The sequence below is a fragment of the Capsicum annuum genome, chromosome 1, assembly GCF_002878395.1.
Source record: "Capsicum annuum cultivar UCD-10X-F1 chromosome 1, UCD10Xv1.1, whole genome shotgun sequence".
NCBI lineage: Eukaryota > Viridiplantae > Streptophyta > Magnoliopsida > Solanales > Solanaceae > Capsicum > Capsicum annuum.
The window spans coordinates 97,670,403-97,683,721 of NC_061111.1; positions in this window are offsets into that span (position 1 = coordinate 97,670,403).

Consider the following 13,319-nt stretch of genomic DNA (forward strand, 5'->3'; position numbering starts at 1 on the left):
ATGAATAAATCCAACTTCAATGAGTTTGTTAACTTTATTTTCAATCAATGGAACTAACTCTGGCCTAAAGTGCCTTTGGGCTTTCTTAACTGGACGAGCACCATCCTTGACAGCTAACTGATGGAATGCTACTTTTGGATCTAAGACAGGAATTTCCTTATAGCTCTAAGCAAATACATCCATATATTCCTTGAGTATATCCATATAAGCAATTTCCTCCTCCACTTCTAGAAACGCACTCAGGTAAGTTGGTTTGTGGTCTTCATCGGTTCCAAGATTAACTTCCTTCAAAGGATCTATTGTGGCCTTTACTCCTTCTTTAAGTTATGACAGAGCATCTCCAACATCTTCCTTCTTTTGAGAATCATCATCATTGATAGATATGTGGTAGAACCAGAAAGTATGTTCCATCACTTCATCAACCTTTATTTAGGATGAGACCTCATTCTTATTTTGGGTCGTAACATGATATAAGGAGCCAACACTTTCTTTATCTTCCTCACGGTTCTTGGTATAAACCACGATATGAGCTTTAGATTTTAACACCTTGTTGTATGAAACAACTAGCTTTATCTGTCGCCTCATTCTAGAAGGAATCAAACTTTGGAAATTCTTCTGGATTTTATGTGAAGAGTGCATCATCATGCTTTGATGACTTCTCTAAAGCTTGTTGATTTTTTTCTTCCTTAGAGAAGTTCTTGCAGTTGATTCTCCAAGTCGGTCAAAGATAGAAGGCCTTTTGTTGGATGCAGTAGAATCTTCTTCTACAGTGATATAGTTACTAACCGTTGTTCTTATGAAGATGCGAATTAGAGGTGGCTGCGTGTATCCTAGGCCTTTACGTGTCTTTCTAGTTGTACCTTTTAATGGAAGTTTACCCAACCTTGATGGCTCATTAATATTATATCCAGCCTTTACAAATAGCTTGTATGCATTTGGGTCGAAGCCATCCTTCGTACGTTTCGTATGGAGCGTCATATTTTATGGCAGATTTTGAGCCACAGACTCTCCAAGTAGTCTTGAGGATGGATTTATTGCGTCAATTCTCCTGACAAGTAAAGTTATCCCCTTTGGCACATTATCTTAGGCATATATGGGTAGTCCTTCTCTTTATTTACCTTTGATACATAGCGAAAAACAAAAGCTACCTTCTTTTTTTTAGGTGCGATGCTTTCTTTATTTGAAGTGAAGAGGGGCTTCTTGGTGACGACTTTTTTTGATAGACACCGTGACCTTCTTAGATGTAAGATCATCACACTTGGTCTTGGTGACATCGTCAACCCTTTTCTTATTCAAAACATAATTCTTTAAGTAAAATTTTGCATCGGCAAAGTGTGACTCAGCTTCAGTGAATGACTTATCATCGGCAACTATCTTTCTTTCCACTCCGCCTTTGAGGTACTTCAAGAATTGGTAGTAAGAGGATGAGATAATTTTGTTCTCGTGTACCCAAGTCTTACCAAGTAATATATTGTATGAAATTTTGGCATCAATCATATGCATCAATGCATTGATTGAAAATCATCCATACGAATCCCCAACTTGATAGATCCCATGGCCCTCTGGCCCCCTTGGTTGAAGCCTTGGATTATTATATAGCTTTCGTCTGGTTCATCAGTAGTGATGCCAAGATCCTTTATTGTGCGGATAGACAGTATGTTGACTTCAGATCCCTCATTAATCAAGATTTTATTTGTCTTCTATCCTAGAACTTGACCTATTATGTACAAGGGATGATCGTGTAGGGTTTCTCCAAACAGAAGATCGATATTTGTAAGTGTGATTTTTGTATCACATACATGTGCCTCTTGGCCAAGAGTTTCAGTAAGCTTTTCATAAGATGAAGGAACTTCCATAGGTAGATTTTCACCCTTTGCCCCCTCTTTGGTAGTATTAAAATAAGATGCCACAAGGTTGACTTGAGCAGTCTCTACAAGAAACCAATTTGGTAAGAATTCTTCCAACATTACTAGACACCGTGGTTTTTGTTTTTGAAGCTCCATTAACCTCATCTTCCTTGGAAGTTCAACCAACTTCTATTTTTTTGGTTTCTTTACCATCCTCCTTCTAGTTGGCTGCTCGAATGACTCTTTTTATAGACTCATTTTCCTGTGTCTTCGCCTGGTCACTAGAGTCCAACTTTCGTCATTTCTTTCATCAACTAAAAACTTGTATGGCTCTAATAGTTTCTCATTATATTCTTCAACACATATTTAGACTGGATTGAGCAAGCCAAAAATGATAGATTTAATGAGAATTGGCTGTCTCATCTTCGAAGAAGATCTTCTTCTTATTTGCCAGTTGCATGACTTTGTCTTTAAAGATAAAGCACTTTTCTAGAGGGTGACTCACAAGACTATGACATTTGCAATAATTAGGTTCATTGGTCCTTCCATCTTCGTTGGGCTACTTTGTATCTGAGAGTTTAATGAGCTTATGCTCAAGGAGTTTGTAAAAAATCTCAACAACATCAGAATCAAGGAAGGGAAATTCCTTTTCTTGCATCTCCTTTAAAGTTTTCTGATTTGGATATTCTCCAAAAGTTGTCTTTACACTTTCGTTCTTGCTCACCTTTGTGGTGACCTTCAGAGGAGGCACGTCAATATTCATAAATTCCTTGTTGTCATTTTTGGGGAGAAACTTGCCTTATCTTTTGGGTTCCTACTTATCCTTCCCCTTTGAGGGAATATGGATAGGCGCTGCTCCCTTTCTAGCAGAAGACATGCTCAACTCCATGTCATGAGCACGGGTAGCTAACTCTTTAAAGGATTTAAGCTTAATGCCTTGCAAGATGTAAAGAATCTCTCAGTGCATTCCTTGGATGCACATCTTATTGCAGAAGCTTCACTGAGCCTATCTTTGCAGTTTAGGATAGAATTTCTCCATCGATTGATGAAGTCAATGACTGGTTCATTCTTTCTTTGCCGAGTATTTTTTAGCTTTACTATGCTCATTGTACGTCTTGTGCTATTAAAGCGATTCAGGAACTCATGCTCCAATTGCTCCCAACTATCGATGGAGTCAAGCTCGAGGTCCGTATACCAATCAAAGGCAGTTTCCTTTAGTGAACGAACAAACTATTTGACAAGATAGTCACCGTAAGTTCCAACATTATTACATCTTTTTTGAACAAACTGTGCAACATGTTGTTTTGGGTACCCTTTGCCCTTAAATTATTGAAATTTGGGGGGTTGATAGCCGACAGACATTTTGAGGCTATTTATTCTCGTAGTGCAGGTCTTGGCATATGTAAGGGAAGACTTGGTGACAACATCATACTTGTCTTTGAGGGTCCCTTCAATGAATTTCTTCAATTGCTCAATTGGGACCATTCCCTCAATAGAAACTTGCACCTCTTTAGTTAGTGGTCTTTATTTCACAGGATGTTCTGTCTCATGAGCATCTGGGGATTTTCTAGGTGCATGGATAGACTCTCTATCCATCAGGCCTTCCATCCTATCTACTATCTTATCAATCTGAGCATCTTGATTCTGAGCATATTTGGTTAGGCCCACAATTGTCTTTGTCAGATTCGCAAGCTCCTCCTCCATAGACGAGGCATCAGTCATCATTGTTAGCATGGTCACTAGATATGTTGGAGATTAACATGGATTATCGCATAAGTTGATCTTTGAAGTGCTCAACTTATGCGGTGTAAGTGTAGATGACGCATTCATTGAACGACCATTGCTCTTTATGCTAGAGTATTTAGAACCAAAATGCTCAAGTAAAGCTAGATTCTTCTTAAGTGATTCCTCCACACTACTTTCTCCTTTTGAAGCACTTGCATTGGACTTCGTTCATTTTGGGGTTGAAGATCCAAAAACTAGAGTTGGCATAGACGAAACTGGATATGTTTGTTGTCCTAGCAACAGAGGAAACCCAGGATTTGAAGTCTGGGGGTGCACTAGTATTGTCAAAGGCGCGCATAAGTTCTGAATAAAGAATTAAATTTATGTTTGATCACTCTCCTCATTTAATGTGCAGTTTAGGTTCTAATTTATAAGATTTACTTTCCCTTGTCAATGAGTCTTTTCTAGAGATACGAACACTAAACAATTTATATTTCACTTAATTAAAAAAAATGAATTTCTATGTTCAGATATTTGTCATTCATGCTTATATTATTAGTCTTGAACTAGACATATGTTTATAGTTTTTCTCCTTTATGCCTTTTTTTGTTAAATCTCACGCTTTATTTGTACTTTGTGCTTAAATATAATGGACCTTGAAGCTTATTTTTGCTCTTTTTTGCTTTTGCTAAGGCAATGAGAATTGTCTTTAAAACTAGAACTTGGTTGAGGAGAATAATATATATCCATTTCAATTCACAAGAATCAATAACAAATTCCTACAAAATAAAAATTTATCAAGAATATAAGTAAAAATAATTATGTATTTATTTTTAATCAAATCCCATAAACTTAAATAGAAGCAAGAAAAAAGAAATAAATAAATTTTACACACAAACTTTCAAGCAACAAGTAAATATTAAAAGAAATTAACATTACCCAAACTTGAATAAAAAAATAAAAAAAATGAAAGGAAGAAATGTGTACCTATTAGCATCAAATGGAAAATTGCTCCTTTCTCTTTGTTTGGGTACTATAAATTTATAAATTGTAGTGTCCAGTAGTCCAGGGGGATTTGAAGAAATACAGGTTGAAAATTGGAATTTGGGGGAAAAATATGGAAATTGGAATTTCATTGGGGGGGGGGGGAATATGGGTCTTGGGATTGGGGAAAGTCCTTTTTTAGTACATAGTAAATATATTAATTAAGGATGGGTGGGGTCAGATGAGGTGGCTGCCTAGCTGGTGGCATTTAAATGTATATAAAGGTGAAGTAAAATGAAAAAATCTAGCGACTCCATCAGGAATCGAACACGCGACGTCGGGCCAGAAGGGCGTCAACGTTTGAGTTCCAAACCAGTGCACCCACACAAGTTTTATTACTGAGGGTGCATAATTTAATATATCAATACTTTAGTAGGATATATATATATATATATATATATATATATATATATATATATTTAAAATTTACCAGGTGCACGTGCACCCTCGAGGCACCACATGGGTCCGCCTCTACCTAGCAAGCCTACCTTGCTCCTTATGACAGTTCCTAAGCTTCCGAAAGTAACACCAAGGATGTTTTCTACTTCAGCAAAGAACTTTGAATCAGTAGCCTTGGAAGTATTTGATTGAGAATTGACCTTCTTGGAAGTCATTTTAGTATTGTTGAACTTTCTAGTTGGAAAAGTTGAGATGAGAGGTAGAGATTGTCCCACTAGACGTGCCAGAATTTGTTGGACGGTAAAATTTTGAAACCAAAAAATAAATGATTGAGATAAGAAAATATTATAACAATTAATTTATTGATTTCAATATGTGAGTGTTAGAATCCTTATGAATCCTCTAATTTACCTTTCAAATATAAATTCAAGGGTTTAAAGCTTGATCTTGAATTTGAGCTTGATTTGTTGATTTGAGGAACTTGATCTTGACTTGTGCTTGAATTCAAGGGCTTTTGAGCTTGTTCTTGAATATTTTGATCTTGATTATGAATCTTGATGAACTTGATTTAAATGCTTGAGCTTTGTAGAGAAATTGTGGCATTTGATCTACGAGTTTTCTGTTGCTTCTTGTTAGAGTTCTGGGGGTCCTTTTCTGAATTATGAGACCCCTATTTATAGTTTTGAAAAGGGAAGAGTAATGATAAAAATGGACTTCCATTGACCAATTAAATTTGAGTGACATGACGCCTTTTATGGGCTTTGATTTCATTGGGCTTGCTGCATTATTTTGACATGTGACATGGTCCTATTGGCTCCTTCCCTTGACTTGACATACCGCGTTATTTCACACATGACGCTTATTTGAGCCTCTAGAATATGACAATATCTTGGGCTTAGCAAAGTAGACCCATTATTTTTAGCCTAAATTAATGGACTAGCCCAAGAAAGATTGGACTTTATTTAAATTCATACATGTTTGGACTTAAATAATTAATCTAATTATATTAATCTGCAATATTTATTTGGGACTAATCTATTTTGAATTTAACATAATTCGAATTTCGTACGAATTTCAATTTAATAAAATTTCATTGCCCATAATATATTTTATGATTATCATCATCAATGATATTTTCAATTTTATTTGAAGAAAATTAGTGAAAATAAAATAAAAATATATAAATCATAGAATGAAATAAAGAATTATGATGTAAATCTGAAGTATAAAATTTTAAAATCAAACTTATAAGATATTCTATCTAATTAATAAGGGATATATATATATATATGTGTGTGTGTGTGTGTATATGTATGCATGTATATATATATATATATATATATGTATGTATGTATGTATATATTTATACACACATGTGTGTGTAAGTGATAGGATATTTTTGTCATGAAAAAATAATTTAAAAAATAAGTTTCTGCTTTAGCCATTATCTTTTTCGTAAAGCAAAAATTTTCTACTTGTATTGCTTCAACTTTTTTTAAAGCATTTTTTGAAATTTATCAAGCACCCTTCTTTGTGTGTTTTTGTAAAAAAAAAAAAATTTTTTTTAGAAAAAATAATACCAAACATGCTATCAGAAAGAAAAGACGTTACAATTGGAAGTGCATTAACTATTCCAATTATAATTTCTCAATTTATCATATCTTAAATAGGAGTGAGGATCACCTCTAGTAATATTAGCTCCACGAAAATTTTTACTATGATAGGACACAACCAATAAAAGTTGTTTTATCCTTCATTAATTTTTTGACATATGAATAGTGGGTAATATTTATCCAACTTTTTAATTAAAAGCCATGAAACTCCATCTATCTAGTAGTTTATTTATATAAAGATCTTTTTGGTCATAAAATATTAAAATGTAAGTATTTTTTTCAAAATAATTTTTTCAATTTTATTTAAAAATTAGTGTTTGATGAAAATTTCAAATCCAATTTAAAGTTGTATGTCAAGTTTGAAAAAGAGTTATGAGCCTATTTTCCAACAAAATTTTCACTTTTTATGAGCATAATACTTTAAAAAAAAATCACAAATCTAAAATATTGAAATATTATTTAAAAGATTTTAATTTATGTGAAAGTTTTGACTTGGCACATGTTAAAAAAATAAAAAAGGGCTTTTGAATTGGGATAAAATGCAATAATATTTTATAAGGCGAAATGATCTGTGTGGTTATAAATTATTTTATTGAGAGTAAAATATATAGTATTTTATATTTAATTTATTACTAAAATAAAAAAGAAGAAACACTCTCTCTGATAAAATTTTCATACATTCTAACCTCTCCAAATCTTATTTGTGAGATTCCACAAAATGTTATTATACTAAATATAAAATCATGTCTCTTTTAAAAAATTCTAGAAAAGAAATCATATATTTAAACGAATGAAATATCTATTAATAAAAATAGGATCAGTACATAAATTTAGTGCAATTTTTATCTATTAATAACAATCAAAATTTAAGTATATTTTAAAATTATATTTTTACCTTAATAACAATTCTCCTTTTTTTTTTTTATATTTACTTAGCACAATTTATAGCACCAACTAGGGCTCACATAAATTACATAAATATATTTTCTCTCTCATATTCATTGTAAAATTAGAAAAATAAAGTCCACCGTCTATGTGTCAAAAAATTAATGAAGGTCACACAATTTTTGTTGTTTGTTCCCCTCCCATAGTAAACTTTTTCTTAGCTGAGATTTTGCATTATACTTTTTCATAATTCAGTTTACAGGAAATAAATGTTTCTCAAACTGAAATATTTAGTTACAATAAAATCAATAGATATTATATTGTTATCATATAGATAATAATTTCTAATATAAATATAAGTTAATAAATTGTCTAAGTTTTAAATTTAATTGGTTTGATAATATTAAAAACTTATAATATAATTATATATTTGATTAGAACTAACGAATATTTATAAATTAAAATAATAAATGGCGCTTATACAAATCAAAAATCCTGGATAAGTTGAAGTTGAACAAGCTATTATTACCGATTTATAGTATCACACTTGATAACAAGTTTAATAAATCTGAGTTAATTTAGTATGATAATAATATTTTTAAAAAATAAAAATTATCAATTTTTTTACTGTCGTACCATGAACACCTATATGAATCCCATTCTATTTTCCTCAGACAATAACTTATTTTGTGTTATGAAATATAAAATAAAGAACAAGAAGAATAGAGAGAGAAGAGAGGAGACTTCTTTATTTCTCATGACGAATTCTTGAGGAGTGAATTACAATGAAGGAAAACACCATTATTTATAGGGGAAATTTAACCTTGAAGTTTCTAACTTTTTCATAAATAGACATTCACTATATATGGTAAAGTAAACATTCACTATATATGGTACTCCCTCTGTTTAAAAAAGAATGACCTACATTGACTTGGAACAAAATTTAAGAAAATAAAAAAGACTTTTGAATCTTGTGGCCTTAAATTAAAGTTGTGTCAAATGTACCAAAATGCCCTTTAATCTTGTGGTCCTAAACATGCCATGTAATTAAAATATTACCAAAAAAGAAAAAGGGTCATTCTTTTTTAAACAGACTAAAAAGGAAAGTAGGTCATTCTTTTTTAAACAGTGGGAGCAATATATTTATAACACCCCCTTGAATGTTTAATTGATAGATAATGTGTCTCGTTAAAATCTTACTAGAAAAAAACCAGTGGAAAAAAATGTAGTGAAGAAAAAAGAGTACACATTCCTAACAATACGCATATAGGTTGCCTCATTAAAAACCTTACAAGGAAAACCCAGTGGGAGAAAACCTCATAAGGGAAAAAGAGTACAACGTGTATTAACTCCCCCTAATGAAAATATCCTTGAGCCTTTGCATCCGAATCTTGTGCACCATCTTCCTGAAAGTTGCAATTGAAGGAGACTTGGTGAATAAATCAACCATATTATCACTTGAACAAATCTGTTGTGCGTTAGTATCACCATTCTTTTGGAGGTCATGTATGTAGAAAAGCTTTGATGAAGTTTGCTTCATTTTATCTCCTTTCATAAATCCTCTCTTAAGTTGTGTTGTGCATGCTGCATTATCTCTGTATAAAATTGTGGGTACATTGTCACATTTCACACCATATTTTTCTCGAATGAGATGTATCATGAATCTCAACCATACACATTCTCGGCTATCTTCACGAATAACTATTATCTCAGCATGGTTCAATGAAGTGGCTAGATAAACTACTTTGTATATCTCCAAGGTATGGCAGTATCCCCACATGTAAACACATTGTATATTTGAGATGGAGATTTATGAGGGTTAAATAAATATTCAGCATTAGCATAATCAACAAGATTGAGACTACAATCCTCAGAATAAAATAAGCTCATATGTTTTATTAAACTCGGATGTCTCCTAGTAGAGCAGAACTATATATACCTTGCTAACAAATTGACCGAAAAAGGTATGTTATGTCTTGTAGTACTCACAAGATACGTCAGTGCACCAATTGCATTAATATATGGTACTTCATAACTAAGGAGTTCCTCATTCTTTTCTTGTCAATTAGGCATTTTAAATCCTTTAGGAGTTTTCATATAGATTTTTGTCAAATGACAATATCAATATGTGCGACATCTTCAAGTGTTTGGACTGAAAATCAAATAAGTGTTATTCTTACCAAGATGCATCCTTTTATGTCACTTGATAAATATTTTTATGTCAGCATGCTTAAATAAGCATAGAATTCAGATCCTCATAATCTTTCACAATATTACACCAATATAGTGGCAAAGAAATTAATGATATTTTATTTCGTATCGGTTCACAGTGTGACATAACATTTTGAGATCTCACTGCTTCTTTATTTTCAGGTACCTAAACCTCTCATAAGATTTCATGAAGTGTTATGTCATAGGCTCTTAAAGAGCACATTGCCTTCTTATTATGATTATTTGCTCTTTATCTTTTTCAAGGATTATTTCATTTGGAACCGATTGGTATACCACGCTTTACGTATGTGTAGACTTTATCCTTTAAGGACATAAAATAGGAGCACTTGCAGGTTAAATATGAGATTAAATTTGTGTCAGCAAATACTTCCGGTATTTGACTTGAATTATCTTTTGAATGAGGATCTGATGATAATTCCTAACATATTTTATAGTTGATTATAATCTCCCCCTTATGTTAGGAAAACTAAAATACTTCCTCTATCTTCTTTAAGGAATCTATCTTTGTGCATCATGGTATATTAATTAATTATACACTGCACATCAAAATTATTAGATGGACAACGTGTGGTTCCAAACTCAGAGCCAACTTTGAGGGGGAATTAATCATATTTATTGGTTTGATGCATACAAGTACTTTTGTATATAATATTTCAAACCAACACATGAACCTTTTGTTCTTATTAGTAATGATTCATCTATTTATCGAAGGCATGTAACACCAACTTAGCTAGCATTATCAAGATAAATTGTCTTGATTACACAATCTAAAAAGTATGTTCTTAACTCAATTTTTATTGAGCAAATAACTTTATGAATGTCAAATTGTAGGTTTACAATAAAATCACATGTGATCATCTTATATCGATGCATCTTAATAGATCACCTGACAGGTGAACGGGCCCATATTCACCTTTTATTTTTTTTTAGATTTTGAGGGATCAAATTTCAACATTAGTTGGTCCAACCAACTTATCATGAGAACAAGCAACATTAAAAGTTCATGAAGAATTTTATAGATCTTCAATATATGTTTAATACTCACTATGCACATCTTTAGGATGTCGCAATTGTTCATGTCGATTTATGAACTTTTATATTAGTAAACTCCAAGTTTACCATGACATGTAATTTTTTTTGCTTTAGTAAATTTCAGATTTACTATTACATGAATAAATTTTAAATTTACTACTTTACATGAACAAATTTTAAATTTACTACTTTAGAAGTAGATTTCAAAATAACTCTTCTCAATTATTCGACCTCTTTTGGAGGTGAGTTGTGATACCATTACAATCAAGTGCACGTTTGCATTAATAAACTTCTTATTCATAAATGGAATATAATCTTGCCTTAAGCCTATCAAATTCTGATAACTTATAACTTCTTTCATAAGATTGCTATGTTAGGAGCACATCAAGGCATATATCATATATTGCTGCCACATTTACTTCAAGAATGGAGTAAATTATCATCTTTCAGTCCTATCATATATTGCTACCACATTCACTTCATGAAATGGAGCATATTCAATGGACAAGCTTTATGAATTTTCATAAAAAATATATTATTTTGCCTTAACAATCATAATATCATCAATATGGTGCATTGAGATTCAAACTCAACGTCTTACCCATATAAAGGCGTCTTAGGCATAACTCAGTGGGAATTGAATCCAACATCTTATCATCATGGTGCATTGGAACTTTTAACTCAATGTCTTATCCTCTTAATGTGATGAAACTTAAATTCATCATTATATCTTTTAACAACATTGTTCTTCATAAACAAACTAAAAGCATACGTAGTTTCAAATCAATTATTTTTTCTCAAATACAATAATAATTATATCATTAATAGCAAAAGACAAATAATATAACGAATCACTAACCTTGAAATTACCTTTAGATTTATAATCTCTCCTTGTTTGACAGAGTCTCGTGTTGATAATGTGCTATGAAATATATAATATAGAACAAGAAGAATAAAGAGAAAAAAGAGGAGACTTCTTTATTTCTCATGATGAATTCTTGAGGAGTGAATTAAAATGAAAGAAAACACCATTATTTATAGGGGAAACTAACCTTGAGGTTTCTAACTTTTTTATAAATAGACATTCACTATATATGAAAAAGTAGACATTCACTATATATATGGTAAAGTAGACATTCACTATATATGGTAATATATTTATAATATTTTCGGCTTATTCTTTTCATTATAATGAATAAACATATTTTTGGTAATGAATCTATAATATATTAAAAGAGTGAAGACCCTTAGAAAAGTGATTTGAACTTTTTGCCCCTCATTGGAAGACTCTTCTTTAGATAAAACTATCTTTTCACTATTTTTTTAATTTATTATTTAATTATTTTTTATTATATTAACTAGACTTCCTAAAATATATGAAACTACTAAAATATATGGTAGGAAAATTAATTAATATTTTCCTTTCTACTAGTTTTTTCTACTGTTCAATTAAAAAAAATACTCCTAAAATAGGACTCTATTAAGGAAATACTTCTATAAATATCGAGATGTACATTAAACTAGAGAACAAACCGGTTTACCTATTGGGAGAATATCACTAATGCTCATCTAACTTGATTCGATTGCATGTCTAGTTAGTGGATGCTTAATTTTCTAACCCTCAACTATTATTTTTGTCAGCATAATAGAATTCAACATGTGTGTGTGTGTGTGTGTGTATATATATATATATATCTTCTTTGTTTTCATTCAAAATCATTCTTAGGGTCAAATTTTTCACTAAGACAAGAATTAGTTGGATCAAAATCGAAGTTTTGTTATCCTATTATATTATATTTTTTATAGTTTACAGGTCGTAGATGAATGTCGGTTGGCTTTGAAGAATTTCTTGTGTAAAAGTTAGATTTAATTGTATTGTTTTTATATCTTTATTATCTTATTATTTTATTTTAATTTACTGATGCTAGATGAATGTGAGTCGACTTTGAAATTCTTTTTAGATGAAAGTTAGGTTTAATTGTATTATCGTAATATCTATATTAGTTTGTTATTTTGTGGTAGTTTACAGTTCGTAGATGAATCTCGATCGGCTTTGAGAAATTTTTGTGTGTAAAATTTAAGTTTAATTGTATTATTTTGATATTACATTTATCATATTATTTTATTGCAGTTTACAGTTGATAGAAAAATGTTGGTCAGCTTTGAGAAATTTTTTTATGTAAAGGTTAGGTTTAGTTGTATTATTCTGATATCTCTATTAGCGTATTATTTTGATATTGTTTACAGGTGGTAGATGAGTGTCGGATGACTTTGGAAAAAAATTTGTGTGTAAAGATTAGATTTAATTATATTGTTTTGATGTATCTATCATTGTATTATTTTGTTGCAATTTACAGATAGTAAATGAATGTCGATCGACTTTTAAAAATATTTTTGATAAAGGTTAGGTTTAATAAATAAATTCTTCATCTTTACATACTCAAAAGATATTAAATTTAATTATTATATTCATCTTTATTATTTAAATAAATATTCTATTTAGTGTAATGTTTGAATTCATTAAAGTGAGGTACACGCGCAA